The sequence below is a fragment of the Ptychodera flava genome, chromosome 14, assembly GCF_041260155.1.
Source record: "Ptychodera flava strain L36383 chromosome 14, AS_Pfla_20210202, whole genome shotgun sequence".
NCBI classification, from domain to species: Eukaryota; Metazoa; Hemichordata; class Enteropneusta; family Ptychoderidae; genus Ptychodera; species Ptychodera flava.
The window spans coordinates 28,071,774-28,093,199 of NC_091941.1; the positions used below are offsets into that span (position 1 = coordinate 28,071,774).

Below are 21,426 nucleotides of genomic sequence, written 5' to 3' on the forward strand. Positions count from 1 at the left end.
GACTGGCACTATCAATCACTCGTGAAGAGGTCACCGTAGAGTGACATAAACACTATCAGGAGGTCAATTGTGATTGTAAATAATGCAAGAGTTTGTAGTTCGCTGTAGATCCCGAGTTAGGGCCATGCTTCTCCATCGACTACGCGGATTATTGCATGCGGTGTTGCGTGTTCACGCGATCAGTTACGAGCTACACGCCCGTGATTCACAGTACGATTACATCTCGTTAGCCTGACGCGAGAATCGATCAAATATTTGAAGAGCTCTAATATTGCAACGTTCAATATGACAAAGATATCCAAAAAGCTGAGTTGTGAACGCCATAGCATTTAATCAAATTCATATTGAACGTTGCAATATATTTAAAGCTCTTCAAATATTTAATCGATTCTCTTGTCAATACCATCACAACATCGGTAAACCAAAGTGTCCACTGAAGAGGGTATCACGTGGATTGTGAGGAGAATCTCGCGAAGTTTCGCAGCCATGTCTGAATTGTGACAAGTGCATTAAAACATAAACATGTTACCAATGCACCAATTAGTCTTCTTATTTGTATTTGCTCAATCAAACCTAACTAACGTCCGATCAAATTTCGGGCTCACCTAATTAATTAACCACGGGAATTTTCAGTGAATTCTAGATGGGATTCAAATTCACAACGTAATGCACCCAGCTCACCTGAAGACATCACAGTCAAAACCGTTCGGCTAAGGGACCGTTCAGTTTTTACGGCCGGGGGGCCGGCAAAATCCAGGGGGGGTATCGTAATTTTGGAATCCGTGAAGGGGTGGGGGTCATCGCTTTTTCACTGGTAGGAAGGGGGGGTAACCACATTATCAAAAACATGGCCATGATCGACCCTCTTTACCGGCCCTGACCCTCTTTACCGGCGGGCCGCCTTTGGCGGCCCACTACAATAAATATACATTATGTATTACCCATGACCCTCTTAACGGGCAGACGCCTTTGGCGGCCCACACCAATTAGGTTTACTTCATGCGATGGCCATGATCGACCCTCTTTATTGTAGTGCACTACAATAAATTGACTTTATGTAATACCCCATGGCAATCTTAATGGCCGCACGCCTTCAGCAGCCCTGTCCAGTAAAGTTTACTTTATGCAATAGCCATGATCGACCCTCTATACCGACGGGCCACCTTTGGTGGCCCACTAGAATAAAGTTGACTTACGTAATGGCCTATGACCCTCTTAACCGGAGGGCTACCTTTGGGGAACCACTCCAATAAAGTTTACTTTATACAATGTCCATGGACATAAGTCGTCTATGGAAATGAAGTTAAAAATTGCCTAGCAGTCGTCCTAATTAACAGACGTTTCAATTGATGTGGCTGAGAAGTTTGTGCACTGGCATCTCTGCTACACGAATAAAGTGTGCCGCGTACCGGAGTTCAAATCCAAACCATGCGGGTAAATTTGACATATGGGTTTTGGTTATTTTTCAGCCGGGGGGGGGGGGGGGTCATCAAATTTTTTCATCTGACAAAGGGGGGGTCTATATTTTTGTGAACACCGGCGACAAGATTTTGCCGCCCCCAAGGCCGTAAAAACTGAACGCTCCCTAAATCAAGAGTGATTCAACTCAGTCATTGAGTCCGTCCTTTGCAGTTAACCAAAGTGCACTCTGTGTCACTGGTTTAGCTTTGCAATTACACTTATTTGTTGTACAGATGAGCGTTGGCAGGCTCGCTGTATTTCTTACTTTGCCTGTTAGCCTAACTTTTGGTAGGAACTTGGGAAGTCACTGAAGATTTGAACGTCGTTCAAATCGTCGTTCAAACACGATTGGAACTGATTTGGGATAATTGGATGGTGAAGTAATGTCGATTTAATCTACAAATGTTATCTCATCTGCTTTTCTTTTTATATTACACACTTGTATTTATGAGCAATTTGCAATATTGCAACTTTCAGCTATACGGCACGTAACACTGTTGAGAAATTCGCAAAATATGAAAATCCAATTATCCCAAATTAGTTCCAATCGTGTTACGAAGACTGGTCGTGACGCAGGATTCCAACGTAAATACCTTCATGCCTTCGTGCATCACCTGTATAAAAAACATCGTCACTTTAAATTTCAAAGAATCTGTCTTTTAATTCAAGCCAACAGTTTATGCGACGCCAAGGGTCACCGAAGGTAAAACCCTTGCTTCCCATTCCTACGAAGATGAAAATGCCAACCTCGCCTTTATGTTTTAAGTGTACCCAAAGACGATCCCTCCATTGTTTTAAGGTTACACCCCCATGTTACACCAGACTGTTGAATTATGCTCCGTGATAAAATTCACTACATCCTACGGATAAAGACACGAGTATAGTATGGTTGACAGTGTTTGACATTCAAGATGACAGGAGACACATATGCACAGCTAGCATCAGCCAGGTGTAGAGATGTGTTCAGTTTTCATAGATTGTACGGCTTCGTGTTTGCCGTCCTGAAAGGACCAACCTAAGAAAATATGGGGACACAGAACGAGAAAGAAAACGAACCAATCCCTACATGCGAGTTTGATCAGATTTGGACGGAGCCGACTCATACTGTTTCACCACTGCCTTTATTTAATGTGCAGTTTCTGAAAATATCATTACACACCAGTCTTTGTTTTAAGGTACCAATAACATACTCCAGGTCGGTAATTCTAATAAAACGTTGCCCCTAAACATTCCTGGGCAGTTACTATATCGTACAGTAGAGACCATCGGAGAAAGATAACGCAAGGAAATACGTTGATTATTGAAACAAGGAGCACGCAGGCCGGTGTTCATCTCGGCTAATTAAGTAAGTGATAAAATACCGAGTAAATCGCAAAATTAAGTAAGGCTTAGAGCTTATTTGCATTGATTTGTTGTAACCCAGGTCTCTCATTTCCTACGCTATGTACATCGTGTAGCTAGGAAAAAGGTTGTATCCCGGGTCTGACAGCACAGGAATTGCATCCGACAGCCACGTCTGAGTTGACCACAAGACATGTAATAGCGCGTCATTTTTTATGGTCAGTAACGTCATGGGCCACTCTTGATGACGTAAAGAGACAGTTGAAGTATCAAGTTCTGTCATCAAAGTGCCCTAACTATCGAAAGAAGTTGCTTCGAAACGTAATAGTCTTGGAGACAGCGAGCAGAAAACGCTGCTTGTAGAGACTAAGTTCTTCATATCTAAATGGAATAAATGCACCGGCAAAAGAGAGCTTTCCAAGGAACTACTTCTAACACGATTGGAACTAATTTGGGATAATTGGATTGGCAACATTTCTCAAGAATTTTAGAAATTTGTCTAATATTACACCATATTTGCTTACAATCTTTAAAATTTTATTCAAAATTTACGATGCTGTTAAAATGTTATGAAAAAGAATCAGTGCATGATAGTATCTAATGCAATATTGTTCAAAACATTTGAACAATATTCATATTTTAATAAAAATATGAGAGTTTGTCTGTAGTTTCTTCATTACTGAAACACTAGTAATAATCTCAGTTTGTCACTTTTCCTCGACCAAAATGAAGCTTTTTGATTGATTTACAGTTAAGTCAGTCAGGGTCATTTAAAATGTGCCCTGACTCAATTTAATGTTTATGAAGCCTTAAATTCACGAAAAAGTCAGGGGCATTTCAAAAGTGCCTTGACTCAAAAGTCGTTAAGTAGAGAAATTTTAAGCATTTTGTCTCATTTCTTTAGTACATTTACACAAAAATGAACTTTTTTTATGAAAATGAATCCGATGAAAGAGGTATGCAATAATCGTTGTGTTTTCGTTGTTTTGTTCGATGAGAACAATATTTCAAATTTTACACTATTCTATCATTTTGTAAAATTTCAGCTGTAAAAATTTCGATTTCGTTACATTTTCCTAATAATTACTCTCATCCAATTTTCCCAAATTAGTTCCAATCGTGTTTTCTGCGGTAGAACTTCAACGTTTCACAATGCAGACATCCCCGAGGCAAGCTTTTAAAGGACAAACGAATCCGTTGGAGCGACGTCATCGTAAGCCTCGCTCAACATATCATGTGTATGGTTGCCATAGTAATAGTTATAGCTCCTGATGACAGCAACACGCACGAGTCGAAATACGAACGAAGCGATCAAGACAAGGAGCGATACAGCGGTGAACAAGTTTATGTAACGCACTACTCTTTCTTCTTGCTTTCTTTGTCGGCGTCTTTCAATTCTCTTCCGCTGGGCTTCTTCACAGTCTTCAAACATGAACTGTAACCTCTGTAATCAAAAACAAATGAGTGTAAAGCTGTGGATGTGAACACGTACGAACTGACAGAGTCCAAACTACCAAGTTTAGGAAATGACGAGCGCCACCAACGTCCACATCATCAATGTTTTACAATGTGTACGGTTCCACTCATCAGTATCAAAATGGAAACGAAAGTGGATATTTAACAGTCTACTAACGTCTTTAGAGTTCATTTTCCTGACATTAATGATAGATTAACCAGTCGAAGAGGAAGTTCGAGCGAATAAACATACAGTGCGTTTCACCTAGGTACCGCAAACTCAGCGTATGAGACGAACACAATCCACGTACAAAACATACGGTTAGCTTGGGTATCACGGACACAGTTCAAAGCCACCGACTCGTCGATTAATTACAGTAAACCAGCATCGGGCAGCCGCTGTCTGGACTGGGAGATAAACAGTAGACTAGACTTGATCTACAATGTAACTGTTTCCTTTACAATTTCAGCTAAGAGTTCAAGAGGTGAAGGTATTCTCAACAGAAACTAACTAAAAAGCCACACATTGTAGATCAAGTGTATCTCTCAGTCTAGACAGAGTGGCTGCCCCATGCTGGTTTACTGTAAATAATCATTGAGTCGGTGACTTTCAAATGTGTTGTGATACCCAAGCTAATCGTGTGTTTTGTACGTGGATTGTGTCCGTCTCATACGCTGAGTTGCGGTGCCTAGGTGAAATGCACTGTATGTTGTTAAAATCCATGTAATCCAGTTGCCGGGTGGGTTCCTTCGATTTGTCATCAACAACTCTTTAATTCAACTTTTATTTTACCGCGCGGCTGGACTTTAAGACCCACACAGCGATACACCTTAATTTTATGTAGTATCCATAAAATATATTTAGTGTCATTTAAATTTACTTATGCTTTACGAAAGATGTATCAAAACAGTCTCTTATTCAATAATGAAACTACGATAGATTATGTAGGCACACGAGAAAAAAGCAACATAGCTGGCCATTTTTCCTTTCAGATTGCCATACACTCGAAATCATAGCCGGTATCCAACAATATGGAATTCGGAACTGAATTCAAAAGTGTGTGTTATACTTATTTAGAGCTTTAAAGTGAACGTAAAAGACGAAGTGTTCGTTTAATTTACTTGAAATCGATCCTGCAGAGCCTCAACAGCGTCCTTGATGTCCCTCTCTGACGTCACACGCTGACATATCTTCTCATACTCGTCATACTGTCTCCCATAACGAGGCTGGTCCGCAGTCTGGCATAAAAGTATAAACAGACAAGGAATTGCTTGAGCTTATTTATGTCTGAGTGAAGGGTTATTTCAATTGTAATATAAAAAGTTCCCTCGCACGAATGACGTCATTTGGATAAGCGTTGCATGTCAATCATGAAAACATACTATAGGTGGCACTCCTGTGCAGGTTTATTTGACGACCGTCCTCTCGTCGCCAATATTTAAAAATATGTAATGTGGTGGATGAGCTGGCTCGAAATAAAGACGACTGAAGAGTTACTTCAGTCTATCGTAACTAATAGGGGCAAATGATTTTGTACCTCGAGGCGCAGGTCGAATGATGACTTCATCCACGAAGAATTTAATATCAACAGGCATTGATTGATGCATACGCGCATGTCTCAAATCACGTGAAAAAAAGTACGCAAGTTGTGCACGGTGACCTTTCGAAACGTAAAATCATCATTCCTACATAACGACCTGGAGAGTAGACAATTCTGTGTGAATGGAAATGTTAGCTTTCATATACTGCAAAACATGCGTACATCTTTTGTACATTGGCATGTACGGTAACCGGCGGGCCAGGTCAACAGAACGATGTAACCATTGTACAAGAAGTTTCCCGTGTTTACTCTGCAGTCGGATAAAGGGCAAACGCAGACGAGACGACCGTATGCGCCTCGAAACTGAGAGACTTAAACTTTCGCTCAAATTTTCCTCAAGGAATATTTCAACCATTCTCTTTCAAAATCATGATTAAAAATCGGGGGTCATCTTGCAAATCTTGGTACTAGAGAGACAAATCACCAAAAATTTACCCATATTTGACATTCAAAATTGCCGCCATCCCCCTGTTAACTCTGTCAGGAAAAGTAAAATTTTCGACGTTTTAAAGTTTTCTTACACCAAGAGCTTTAAAATGAACCCCAGAAGTGGAAGAAAAGAAAAGAATTGTAAAAGTTTGAGAGTCCGAATATCTGTCCCCGAGGCGCATTCTACCTCAAAAAGTTTTCAAACGCAACAAGTAAATTTCAATAATTATCGATAAATATATATAAAATGTATTTATATAAAATGTATTTATATAAAATGTATGTATGTATGTATGTATGTATGTATGTATGTATGTATGTATGTATGTATGTATGTATGTATGTATGTATGTATGTATGTATGTATGTGGGTGGGTGGGTGGGTGGGTGGGTGGGTGGGTGGGTGGGTGGGTAGGTAGGTAGGTAGGTAGGTAGGTAGGTAGGTATGTATGTATGTATGTATGTATGTATGTATGTATGTATGTATGTATGTATGTATGTATGTACGCATACATACATGTTTTTACGTATATGCTTTTATAACGCCTGCATAGGTGTGTGCATGTGCACAAAGCGGCTTCGATCCAACTTTTCATTGAAACATTAAGGAACACGACGTGACGTGACATATTCACTTTCACGAAGTAATTACACCGTATACTCCGTGTCTTAGCAGAGGGTCACCATATGTAAAGTTTATATTAATACGATGGAAGGGATTTACCAAAATCTCCCGATGGATGAAGAGAATTAATTTATTTTAACGACGAACTTCCGACCTGTTCATGCTGCAATGGTGATTGAAGGTCTGTTCTCTGAGTCACGTTTTCCAGTACACTGTTACTGGCGTACTGATTCAGCTGTATAATCTTGCGAGCAGCCAGAAGAGTCGTGGTATTTTACAAGACTTTCTCCATTTCAACGTCAATCTCGATTAGACGGTAATTGAGGGCACTGTCTGTCTTTTCAAACACCGCGCCAGTGTCAGTGACATCATGGTTAGATCCCTCGATAATTGGTTAAACTTTCCTTACTTAACATGTTCTCAATATTTTAAGTTAAGATTACTGATAAAATTATAAAAACGCCAATCACAATTTGATATATAATGTAGATATTTAATATGGCATCATGTGCTTAAGTCCAGTGGCGTTTCTCCGCACACTTAGAAACACGATATCAACATATTCATGGTAACTGAAGATGAATTTTCAATGATTACAGATAATCACTTCCCCATTCGCTATGTACATGATATTAGGGACTTATGGGACGCGTGAGGATATGTCTCATGTGTGTGAAATATGAATACGTCTATGCATGCCTAGTTTTCGGTTTGTAATATCTGTGCACTGCTGCAGCAATAACTTCAGAAAGGCAGTAACACTGTGCATTACCTGGTATTTTGTGCTGAGATACAGAGTGTGATGGGACTCTCGTTGTCAAAAGAACACGTGACAGAATGCAAATAAGCTAAACAATATGCGAATGGTTCAATTAACACGTATAGCAAAAGCTAATAAAAAACAGAAACTACAAGCTGGGATTCGCACATATACATTTAATTTTTCAAGTCTGGATCAAGATGGCAGTGCCTTTCCCAAGAAATATTGAGAAATATTTGCAAACTAACACAATGATCGTGGTTTGAATTTCAGCTGAGCGTACACAGAGTTTAGTATAGGGCCTTGGAAAGATACACATTTTACTTGCAATGGCAGCGATGAATTAGTGTTGCCCCGTTTACGTAATAAGGAAAGCTGTCTTATTTATTCGATCATAGTTTAATATCAAAATTACTTTCCATCATCGATCATATATTGACCTCTAGAACGTGCCACAAACCCCCCAAAAAGTGAATTATCTTTGTTTTAATTAATGCAATAGCTGGGCACTCAGCCGATAAAGTTTTCTGAGAAAAAAAGAAAAATGCTTTCCTCTGTTTGAATGCTTTCCTCTGTTTGAATAAGAAAAGTCAGAAAACACTGATACTGGCTGACTGGCCTGTTCAAACGACAAATATGAATTAATCATTTTGTCCCAATCTTAATTCGTAGTAATTTTGCAGGTTTTGATCGATGCCACATTATTTTGGACTTAACGAAACCAATCTATTGCTAAGTACCACAAGTTAATAACCAGCGTGTATCCCTTTACTCTTATAACATAATCGCAGAGGTAGACTAAATGACCTTTCTGTTCTGAGGGTACTTAGCAAAACATGTGTAGCTGAAGCTTGAGTCGTGAGTCGGAGGGATGATTGGAAAATCTTTAAACTTTAATGCATGAAAGCCCCCCTCTATTCCGACCATTGAAACCGGCTTGTGAACTAGGCCTCAAAGTTGTCCGGAACACTTTAACAGGATAGAGTAATAGCGAATCATTATAGATTTGACGTGTAGGGGGGGGGGGTCGACAATGGCCATATCAAAAGAAGAGAACAAACAATCATAGATAAGAAGATATCGGCAGTGAGAAAGTGAGGTTTCAAGAAGGCGAAAAAAATTAAAGGACCAGTAGCTGTAATTTTTGGTGCTTGGATATTTTGGCTTTGTATGCCAACAACAACTTGTTCTTGTTCCATCACCCGAAGTGCGTTGAGACACTCACTATCCAGCTTTTGTATAATCTATATGTGTAAAAAGCATTGTTATTGTTTACAGTCGAATTCTAGTCCGGACCAGAATTCACTTGTCAATAACAACAATGCAGACTACACAATGTACAGATTGAGTAATATGCTTGATGTTGGGTACTTCAACGTGCTTTGGAGAGTAGAACAAGAATTGTAGTTGACATAAAAAAACAAAAATGGTTGAACAAATCAGCAGATGTTACGGCTACTGCCCTTTAATCCAAACCTTAAAATCCAAAATACGCTTTGAGAGGACAGTGGTTACATAATAAGAAAATACAAACAACGAACCAGTATTTGAATAACTTCACGCCCTTTCAAATATTTCAAAATATACCCTGTCTGCGAACTATTGTGTTGTAATTCGATAAATAGTTTAATATTCTAGGATTTCTTCCCATTCTTTTCTGCCAATCCTCTTCTTTGAGCAGAAAGGGTTACTTTAGAGTCGTAGAATTCGGGATAAGCATAGAGCAGGCCTTACATTTCAATATCTTTGCTGAAAAACCGCTTTTGAATCAGATTCACATCTGCCTGGGAGTCATTTCGATTGAATAACGGATTGAGCAGATAGATGGAAAATGGGAATACCGCGATATGATTGAAATCGATTGAATCTACTACATACCAAAGAGCTACGATCGTAATAATTCAGAGTTACCGCTATTTCGACTACTTGCCGATGTTTTATCATCTCTTTCCAGCGTGTTACCCGGCGTCTTATTCATCAAATCCCCTATACTTTGAGATATATTGACTTCATAAACCTTGCTTTAGCGATCGCAATCCTTGGATACTGTTCGATTTGAGTTGCAAAATAATATTTTTGATAACGCGTGCACCGTCGATAAATGGTACGACATCTATTTCAGTAACAAGTGCAGAGTACTCGCCGTTTGCCGTCGTCAAGTAAATCGATAGACCGAATTTAGCGGGGGTGGATTTCCGTAACGATCTCCAAAGCTAGAGGACAAAGATGTTGTATTATCCACATCGACGTTTAGTGACGTTGCCACTGTCATTAGCATTGCTGGCCACGGTCCTCTTCGCGGAGGGAACCTTTGCATTGCATACAGAGGAAAACTGTGTTAACATTTTATTTTATTTATTGTGTAAAATAACGACGCGACGTTCTATTGAATAATTGTAAAGGTCAAATGGGGTCAAGTCAATCGCGTTCAGTCTCTGATTTTGTCAGAGATCCCTAATTCTTGGAGTAGTGCCTATCGTGTGGTTTCTCCGTGAAAACAGCCCAGCACACGTCTCACTAAACCACCTTGATAAATTGAATCGACGTTTTTTTGTTTGTTTTTGTTTTTTTTTGCAATCCCACAGAACTTCGCTGGTGTTCCAGAGGCCAGACGCTGCTTCGGTCGATACGGGTAAGAATTGCGCGTGTGCGAACTCACGTATACAGATATTAGAGAGATGAGCTTGCCGCAACGAGGTCACGGTAAAAAAAGGTGAGATTTCAATGGAATGAATGCGAAAGTCTAACAACAGTGCGACGCATTCCATTGAACATCGCTGCGGTCTCTGCGATAACCGACCTGATCATAACTCACTGAGTCGATTGTGCTGGGTGTTCTGTGTGCCAGAACAAAGCCTACTGAGAATGAGACCGACTTACAATGTCCTGTTTGTATCTTCTCCATGCACTTGCCGGACATCGGGCTTCTGTTAAAATAAATTCAGAATGTCTCGACCAACATTCTTTTAAATGACGAACATGCATGGCAAAACAACTAAACTCAGAAGGCTTTGGTCAACATCCTTTTAAACGACGAACAGGAACGAAAAGCTTGTTTTTTCTGCAAATGTTTCCCAGCCGCCTGCTATTATTTGCAATTGTTAGCTTAAACGTGTTATTTTTTCCAATGCCCTCGCCTGGTTGACAAGCCCCCTGACTCGAATACGTCAATAGCGTACCATCATTAGACTGAGAAAATCTCACTTACCATTCTGAAACACGCTTCTGTGTATGGAACTCGCCAATTTTTCAGTTGATCTGAACAACTTTGCAAACGATGTGTTTGCTCAGATTCTTTCGACTTGACGTGCAAACGATAACAGCGACAGAGACAGTGCTGTTCAGACGGTTTGTGATGTTTTTCTTTCACGTAAGGTCCATGGCAGTGAAGAGGAGTTGAGAACGAAGGCTTGTAAATTGCCGTTGCCCCGGAGCGTCGAGTGTTTTCGTCTTGATCTCACGTGCGTGTTGTATATATGGGTAGCTTCAAATTGCAGATAGGCAAGAACCCGACCGCAATCGATTGGTCAATGTTGCTTTCCAATCCTTGGAAGCGGATTATAAGATAAAACGATATCTTTGCAGCCCTGGTCCTATCAACCTACCAACGGCGAGTATAGGGTAGCGTATATTTGATTACTGAATGGCGTTTCTATACGTCACATATGCTGGAGGATAAAACGCGCTCGGGTTAGGATTTGTTCAGCTGTTGATTAGCCAAGTTTTCTCACGCAAATGTGGAGCCAGGGTCAATACCTTATCCTTTGTTCTTACACGGCACGCCAAGTACTGAAAACATGTCGTGAAGTGCATCCGTCTCATTAGCATGGCAACGATACATACGTTACGTCATTGATGACGTGAGAGAACATCCCGTGAAACATGATCGTGAGCTGTCATCACCTACAGGCGCTTGTAGTGCTGTGGTTATCACCCACGCAACGACTTGGTATCACGAAGTTGAAACTTTATCATCCCAGTGTTTCCTCCTGAAACCGCTCTTACAATTCAATCAGATGTCACCTTTGGTTTATTTTCAGTCACTTCTGCTCTGTCTGAAAAAAATCTGTTCCGCTCCAAAAGCTATGTCTAAATGTACCCTTTTTCAAAGAAATAACCTTTGATTTATTTTTATGAACTAACTTCTGTTCTTTCTGACAAAATACCCAACACTCTGCCGTTCCGCTCTTAAACTTATGTCTGAATGCAGTTTTTCAACCCTTTATGTCTGTAACGTCCAATTTCATTGTTTCGACAGTGGAATTTTTATTCCGAACTGGAATTCATTTGCAAAATCGGATTCGAAGTGGGCAGAAGATAGGAGCTTGTTTGGTAAGGTCAGGTCATGATACGAAGCTAGGGGGGGGTCGAGTCTGGTGCCGAACAAGGTCTCAAGCTTTCGTTTCACATAAGGTCAAGGTGGGTTAAATCAGTCACAGGTTTTGTTCAGACACTAAATTTTGTCCAGAACGACTGAAATAATAACATTTGTGTTGAAGAGTTATGTTATTTTTGAACATAGACCAAAGCTCAAAGTAAATTCTCTATTATAGAAAACCGTAGATTTGGAACGCTGTTTTATTGTGTTGTATATACAGTTTAGACTTACACTCATGTACAGAGTATATCGTGTTGCTATCGAGCCGATGAAAGACTGTTCAAATATATGAACCACATTAAACACAGCTTCGTGTAGTTCCTATCATGTAAGGACAGTATACATTTCTGTAGATACGCAGGTACCAGTTACTTTCGTCAAACAAGAAATTCCCTCCCCCACAGCGATCCCCTCGCCACTCTAATCCTTCGAGGGAGAACAATTTAATCTGACGAACGCGTCATATCGCCTCCCCCTGCCCCCTCCCGAACGGTTCTCAGGCGAGTCGACAATGAGCGTCCAAGGTATACGTGTACGTCGGTATCTGGACAATATCTGCCACTAACAGCTCATCGACATGCCGGGGGCATATCAAAGTTGACGCCGTCGCAGTTTCGTCTTTTTGATCTACTGAGAAAGGTGTCATCTTCAGAGACTGCACCTAACCCCTAAGGTAGTATGCGCCTCGAAAGTGACAGACTTGAAATTTTGCTCAAACTTTTCTCAATGAATCTTTCAACTTTTCTCTTTCAAGGGTCACCGTGCAAATTTCGGTACTAGAGAAACAAATAACCCAAGATTTACCGATATTTAAAATTCAAAATGGCCGCCATACCTGTGTTAAAGGAACAAAGTCGGCCATTTTTCATGAATTTTGTTTGATGCAAAATACTACTTATATTGTTTGGCGTGTTGAAAGATACTGAATGAGTGGGTGACCAGTCATATTTTCGACCCCGGTTTTAGACAAATTAAATGACACCAGCGCGAAAATGAATAAATGGTCATGACCATTAATTCATTTTCGCGATGGTTTCATATATCGTGTCTAAAACCGGGATCGAATATATGCATGGTCACCCATTTATTCAGTATCTTTCAACATGTCAAACAAGATCAGTAGTATCTCGTATCGAACAAAATTCATGAAAAATGGCCGACTTTGTCCCTTTAACTCTATGGAGAAAAATAAAATTTTCGATTTTCGAAAAACTAAGACAGTAAAAAGTTTTCTTACACCAAGAGCTTTAAAATGAACCCCACAAGTAGTATATCAGAAAAGAATTTTAAAAGTTTGAGAGTCCAAATATCTGTCCCCGAGGCGCGTTCTACTTATTAATTTAGGTGAACTTGTTTACTTCGGTTTCTGCGACAGAGGGTACCTTTGTACGGACTTGTGCGGAAAATTGCGTGCTCCAAGTTTACAGTCACCCTGAAATCATCTTCGTTCACGGCACTGCATAAATAATATGCCCATACATTGTCAGGAGGAATATCAAAACCCACATGTGCATCATCATAACATGTGTAAGCTCAATAAACGCGTAGACGAGGCCTGTCATCATTCACCTAATTTTGCCATGGAAAGTTTTACTCACCACCTCACAATTGGTGATAATGCAAACTTTGATATGTCACCAGTTTGTTCATATTAAACACCGCGCGGGGAAACATCGATATTTGATATCCTCAAAATTAAAGGAGAGTCAGGACACAGAAAGAACACAGAAAATTTGAAGATTCTGTAAGGGATGGGGCGATTAACCTGAATACAGATTGGTCCCACTCAAGACAGTGTTTTAAAGCTTTAAAACTTAAACCAATGAACTGTAGAGATGAAGGGAATCAAGTTCAATAACAATCGATGTATACATATCTAGGCGCCTACTAATAATCTCGCCTTTTCCGTTGGTTTGTGATGTCATCCTCCACACAACGCCTACACAAGTTCTTATTCTTGTCTTGATCTATTTTTCCCGAAATTGTGTTTGGGCATTCACGTTAATTCTGTATGTCACAGATTATACAACCACCGATAGTGACAGTGAAATAGCCCGGCAAATAGACACATGTGCAGACCCCGCCTTGTGATAGTCGCGCCAAGTAAACTGCTCTGAACGATCTTAAAAATGTCAAAAATTCACCAAACATCTGTCAAAGCTTTTAATACCGTATAGCTACCCACCATTCATTTCTAGCCAACTTCGCGCGTTTCTATGGATGCCCGGGAAACAGGTCAGTTCGACCGAAAATCCAAATGGGAGCTTTTTACGTCATCGAACACAGACAGACTCCTTGTGTCAGTCGTGTCACGCGAATGTATTCCTACAATAAGCTTACACCGAGGAGAGAGAGTCAATGGCTCCACTAGTCCCCAGAGCTACGAACAATTCTGTTAGCTGTTACATCGACAGTAATTCTTTGAAACATTCAGTTTTATGATTCCTGTCAAAAAATCGTCCTTCACAGGTCTCCTTATTTCGGAAATGTGTGTAAATCAAAGTAAATACTAATAAAAATCACAAGGGTATTCGACCGAAAGGAATTTATTGTCGAGGACAGCTTCAACAGCGCCCTCAAACTGAGTAGTCGTACAATTTGTCGAATAAGTGAATCTTATGCCCTTTTTATCCAGACTTCAAGTAGCTACGATTCTTGAATGATAAAAAATGATGTATCGGCCAATGGACTGGGAATTGTGGTCGCTATGATGAAGTTGAGGTGTGAGGGGGTCATGTTACACTACAAGGAAATATAACTTAGTATACTTAAGCACTTGAAAACATTTTATTTTGAAGCAATTATCCCAAAACATGTACAGATACCCCGACGTTGAAATTTTCTTCAGTCACATGAATCATGGTCCAGTCTGTGATATTAAAGAATACAATCACAATTTTACAGTCTGGTAACACGGACAGATGTTGGTTTCCTATTACAAGCAAACATGTCGCGCAATAGAGAGGACATATCTCGCATATCTAAAGAGATTTACTGCCCGTGGCAAAACTATATGAGATGGGCATCGTTACATGAATACAAACAACAACATATCCACGTTTTTTTTAAAAAAAAACAGTAATGGTTTGGTCAGGTTGTAACTGTTTGCAGGAATGTCGAGTATGTCCTGCGCCACTTAACGCTTTAGAAAACCCTTTCACTCTGTTTCCCTGGATGTAGATCTCCCTAGATCCCATTGTAAACAATGCGGGACGATGATCTGGTGGTGAAACGGTTAAATTTCTTCAGCCGAGTTGTTATCGCGTGGTTGCCTCTTTGCTAAAATTTCTCATACAATCACGATTACTCGTGCTATATACCCCTATAGAGTAACCGTGATGTAATGAACACATTTTCACAAAAAACACGGAGAATTTTGCATCAGTTGTGTCCTTCAAGTTGGCAACTTCCATCGTCAGAGTAGCCCCACGTAGTGTTAACTGCGGGTCTAACACTATTTTAGAGAGATCGGATTTTGTTCGTTGTCATAGACAGGAATAAATTTCTGATTCGTCTGTGCAGCCTTGAGCCAGCGGGCTTTCAAAGACTATATGGATAACCAAGATAGCCACTAACGCGCATTTTGTCACGGGCAGGTACAATCATGTACTGATCGATGTCTTTTTAGTCTATGTATCTACTCATGATCGAAAACTGCATTATTAATAGTACTCTTGAAAAGGTGTGTTACAGGCAAGCTAATAACTGCCACGAGCGGGACGTACTGGCATGACCATTTATGTAAATGTGTGTGTAAATTACGGTCAAAGATATACACTGATTACACTGATTAGTACAGGAAGTTGTTATCAATATCAATCGGTTTACACGCATTTATCACCTGAAACATGGTGATTATAACGATAAAACTGCTGCACTAAGAAACATATTTCTGCACCATTCGGTACCCATTATTTTCCGACCCTGTCCGTTTCGGCCTAGATACTGTATACTCAGAGGCGCGCATGACTCACCGAGCGCCTTTAAACTCAACATTCTCGATTCTGTATCGCAACTACAGAGTTTTAGTGTACAATAAGCAATTTTACATAAAATTGTTACCAAAAAGCTAAAGTTATGATATTTATATATCGATGAGAAAGAAAAATTAACGTAAGTTTTCAAGATAGGTAGCGTGTTTATTGTGAATGAACGCAATTTTCCATAGTTCACGGCAATGCCTTGATACGTACGAGTATAGTCGTACAAAGCTATACGCAGCAGACCTCGTTTTAGCCTGAGAACTGAGATTGTCGTCATCACCAGTTTTATTACTGCCATGGGGAGCCATTATATTGGCCATCCACACGACCACATTTTCAGAAGAACGAACCAGCATTTTGAAATGTCATTTTACGACCGCATCGATTGAGGTCTGACCGGCCTCTAAAATGATTGGTATCGTTACCGCAACGTACATCGCAGTATTTACATTCGGTCCATTGGTGCATATGAAGTGGCTTTCGTCATTAAAACTTGACTGTCACACTTGTGTAAAGACAACAGCAATTTACACCGCGTAATTTTTATCTAGTATATACATATAATTGGGGTTTTTTTGCCTACAATTTGTATTTTCGCCAGTCGCAACCTATATTTGCCCCGAGTCTTTGGGTTTATTAATATCACAACTAGTAAATTGAAAAAATAAACTTCAGAAGACTGGCGCGTCGACGTTGAGGTGAGCGCGAAATTGAAGCAGTATACTTCAGCAAGTAAATGCCGTATACACCAAAGACATGCCAAGCGATTAGTTGGCTACAGGCTGCAAGTGTAATTTAGGGAGCCTCCAGTAATTACAGGGAGTGGCCCGGGGGAATTCCGTGCGCACCTGTACTGTAAAATGTGACCCTTCCCCTATTTTTCGTGTCTAAAATGTGACCCTCCCCCTTGTCCGGCTTTCTAAATCTTGACCCTCCCCCAATCACAGCAGTATTCTCCCTAGGAATAACTGAAACAGTGTCAGCTAATTTACATAATAATTAGTTTAATTGTTACGTAAGTTACGGAGAGAAATTATAAGGGGGAGGGCTTGTGTTTTGGGGAGCTCGGGTCGCAAATTATCACGCAAGCATTGTTGAAGGGTCATGCATTTGCGGGAGGGCCACCATATTTTGGGCAACCATATGGCTGATATAGTGCTTCATAAAAATATCAAATCATAATACATGGGAATCTATCAGGCAAACTATTGACAATTTCCCCCACACAACAAGCTATATCTGTACATTTATATATGTTTGACAATATATATATATAAATGTACTTCGCTTGAAATTGGAAGTAAAACATGCATGTGTGTACAAGAATTTGATTTTTGAATTTCATTCAAAATGTTAATTTACTATATAAGCTTATGGTAGTCTATGAGGAAACTATTAATAATTTTTTTCCAGTACAAAAATAGGTAAATCTGTGTATTTATGTGTGCTTGATTATTGATATTAGTGCACTTGATTAGACTAGAGTGGTTACAAATGAATATGTGTGCAAAAAATTGGATTTTGGGATTTCACCGAAATGTTGATTTCTATCCATAGTAGTCTATGAGAGAAGTATGGTCAATATTTGGCCGGTATAAAACACAAAACTAACAATATATGTGCATTTATAGACATTTGATAATTGAATTACACTTTGCCATCTGTCCCATATGTTTTTGTCTCTTGTCTTTCATCAGTTTCAACTGTTCAAGGTGTATAATGTAGGATACCACTGAATCCGAAGTTCTTTGCTTGTGAAGCTTTTCGATGATGTGTATGTATTTGAAAGAATCAATGTATTTTGTCGGCAATTTCCTATTAGGGAAATATCAAATGGACATTCAGAGGTTTGGCCGTAAAATTATCTTCCGTTAAAATTGACCCTCCCCAAGATAGGTTTATAAAAAGTGACCCTCCCCCTCGGACAGTTTTCTAAAAAAGTGACCCTCCCCCTTTCCCGCGGCCCACCCCCTGTAATTATTGAAGGCTCCCTTGTGGCCGACGTCTCTCATGACTGTCTACGCAATACGCCGGTGTGACTAGGTTCTATGAGTTGTATAGCATATTTGAAATTGTTCAGATGACAAAGTATCGCTTGTGAGCCTGACTGTGCGCACCTGTATTCACATGGAAGCCATTTTTGCCTCCTTAAATGATCCAGTACAGAACCGTTGGGCCGACAGGGTCCGTACAGAGTCACCGTGACACTTTCTGGACAGTGTTAATTTCAACGCCCTGGCCGAGCACATTGCATCATTGTTCAGAGGCACTCCTTGTACTATGGTCTTGTATCTTGTATGAATTCAAGACCATTACCAACTTTGACTTTATATACCCGTCAAATAATGACAACAAAATGATCTGGTAACTTCTATGACAAAGGTGATACGATCTATCCATTCTTGTTTCGTACATCAAATCTGATATATAGTGTTCCGGAGTTCGCTGTTTGATTCTTACATGGTTTTAATAAGTTCAAACCCCAAAAAGAAAACAGTTTCCTTTGATATCTGCCAAATCTGGTTCTATTTCAATCAAAAGACAAGGAAAGAACAGCTTTTCTGCAAATTGCCGGTGAGTTGAAATGTCTTTTTATTAATATTGCACCTTGATTTCTATATACTTTGCTATAAACACTATTGGAACTAATTTGGGATGATTGGATCAGATCATATTTTTCAATTTTCGCAATAGTGTTAGGTGCTCTACAGCTGAATGTTGCAATATTACAAATTACTCATAAAAACGAGTGAATGACTTAAAAAGAAAAGCAGATGAGCTTACATTTGCAGATTAAACAGACATTACTTCACCATCCAATTATCTCAAATTCGTAGTTCTAATCATATTTAAAATACATTGCGAAAATATACATTTCGACTGAAATTTATCAACGCTTCCGGCAGCGTCTTCCTTAAAGTAATTTGATTCCGGTAAAAATCAATCAAATATAACAGTATCCGCATTTTCATACAAAATAACATCCCTCTTTTATCGCTAATTTTGCAAAAAAGTTGGCTTTCACGAGGTAGTAGATGGGTGCACGGGGTAGACTTTACTCTTTATTCATTGTCAGCATTGTTAATGGTATGCTTTGTTTTCTATAAGTTTCCCATTGTCCGTACTTAAGCTGAAATGGCAGAACTTTTCACAAGTAGATTGGAAGTTGAGTTGTAAGGCTGCGGTCTCAAACACCTCTGGAGGAGGGGCGGGAGAATCAAGAACATTTTTAAGTGATAGCCTGTCAATTTGGCTGAACAAGAACCCGCTATAATGTGATGTAACAACATATCTTCATATTTGGGTACAACAGTGTAATGTAATGTTATACTTGCCTTTGGCCTGTCTCTGTAAGATCACGTACGATCACACCAGAAATTTTCTTCGGGTGTGACCAAAGGGGAACTATATGTTCAAGTAATACCTCATAGCTAGTGGATATGTACTTACTGATCCACTTGAAGTTACTCTATCGTCAGTGTCGTCCCGGATGGATGCATGGAAAAGGGATCCGAGATGCACTGTCATAACCAACAGGTGCTGATCACTCTGACAACTTTACACAAATCTTTGGTTTCATGTCTCTACTAGAGAATATTGCAAGTTACTTTGTGTAGAGAAGCATAGATTCCCTGACACTTTTCACTAGACGAGAGGGTCACTGTAATCTAAATCACTATCACGCGTGTCTGTAGTCCAGGTATTACGCCCTTGCCGTATACATATACACTTGCGTCCCGCTGTGATTTTGTCCTTTAATTAAGAATGAAATCAGTGATCTTGTTTGATGTACGTTTGCGATAAACAAAATTTGCTAACCCAATCAGCCAATCGTCGATGTAAAATAATTGCGTACCCATTGTACTCAGTGGACAAAATTACAATGCTCAAAAATCTATAGAAATACTTTCATAACCCATATGGGACCCCGTTTCATATCGTCCTCTCCGATATAGTTTTTAAACATGTGCCTCTGAGTCATTAAAACGAAACTAAAAAGACAGCTGGTATGACACGTAACTGTGTTCTACATCACCTCCCCCGTCAGTAATTATTGAAATCTTCCTTTTCTCATGATATGGATAGCAGCCCCGGTATTTTCACTTGAGGAAGGTTCTAATGCCAAGAGAAAATGTCACTATTTCTGCAAGACATGGTCATATTAGACAATCAAACTATGGAGCAATGCTGACGTAGTACATACCTGTGGTTTTCCACAACATTCCATGGTTTTGGCGAAACAGTTTCGGATACGGATTGCTTTTCATGCGTGGGCTGCGATGCCCCAATGATGAACGGACCAATGACTAGACATCCGCCGTGACGTGTTCGATGGCTACGTGGCGGCGCGGTTTATCCCCCTAGATAGAAGGAAGGACACGATACGTTTCTAAAATTGTGAATCTCCCGACCAAAATGCGGTGAGAATAGGATGGGGCGTCTCTTGTTTTGTTTCATTAAACTTTAAATAGTGGAACATGAACCGCGGAATTCTTTCGTACCCTTAAGACTTCGAAGACATGTCGTAAATTGGCTTACAATCGACAGCTGTCATCACTCATGGTTTAACGTTACGTGTAAAATCAACGTTCCAGGTGTTGAAAAGTTATCCGCAATCAACGTTCAGAGTTAATCTTAAACAATTCGTGTTTTCCTCTTTTTGCCTGTCCGTCTTTATATCTTTCAATTAGAGTGTCCGTCTGTCTAACGATAGTTTGGATTCTGTAATTTTCTCCAAAGACGTTTCAATACACGTGTAATAGGATTTACTCATGACTCGAATGGAACACCTTTCAACTGCGGCGGTACTTTGCAGACTACACTTAGCTCCAGACTGAGCGATAATTAATACACTATTGACTGTCTACACATCACCAAATACCTACACACAGTTTCCCTCTGTACAGGGCATACTGCTTTGTTACCTTTAACCCAGGAGTGGCTATAGGTGTCATCGCAGCGACTTACCGTCTGAGCAGCAGAGTCCGAGCGAACTCCTTCACCGTACCACACTTGGCAATCTCTGGTCACCCTTCCGAAACGGCCCTGTTTATACTGACCCGATCCAGGACTGTTTCTGAGAGTATATCCAAACATGATATTAGGTTAACATGAAAAGCTTGTAAACGTTTGTCAGTCATGCGATATAGATGGCGTAAGGTCCCTTTATCATGTTTATTTACACGCGTTTAGAGCCTAGTTGTGTGTACATATATCAAATATTTGTCGACGGGACGTCTGGCGTAACAAATACTGTCCCCTGCTCACGCCAATCACCTTAAAACTATCTAACATTCAGGATCTGCGAAACTTTTTGAAAGGCATAAAATTCAACAAATCAGGAGACATACGAGGGAGACGAAGTGTTTGTTTATTATACCATACCGAGTCAT

The 21,426-nt window shown here is 39.9% G+C and overlaps 1 long non-coding RNA gene across 1 annotated transcript; it reads right to left on the reverse strand.

Annotated features, from left to right (window-relative positions):
• Positions 1 to 2,102: 2,102 nt before the first annotated feature.
• LOC139150019 (uncharacterized) lies at positions 2,103 to 11,558 on the reverse strand. The gene is made up of 3 exons (XR_011556180.1): positions 10,881 to 11,558; positions 5,380 to 5,496; positions 2,103 to 4,246 (listed from the first exon to the last, which is right to left on the reverse strand). It is a non-coding gene; the product is annotated as an uncharacterized lncRNA (long non-coding RNA).
• Between the last annotated feature and the right edge of the window lie 9,868 nt (positions 11,559 to 21,426).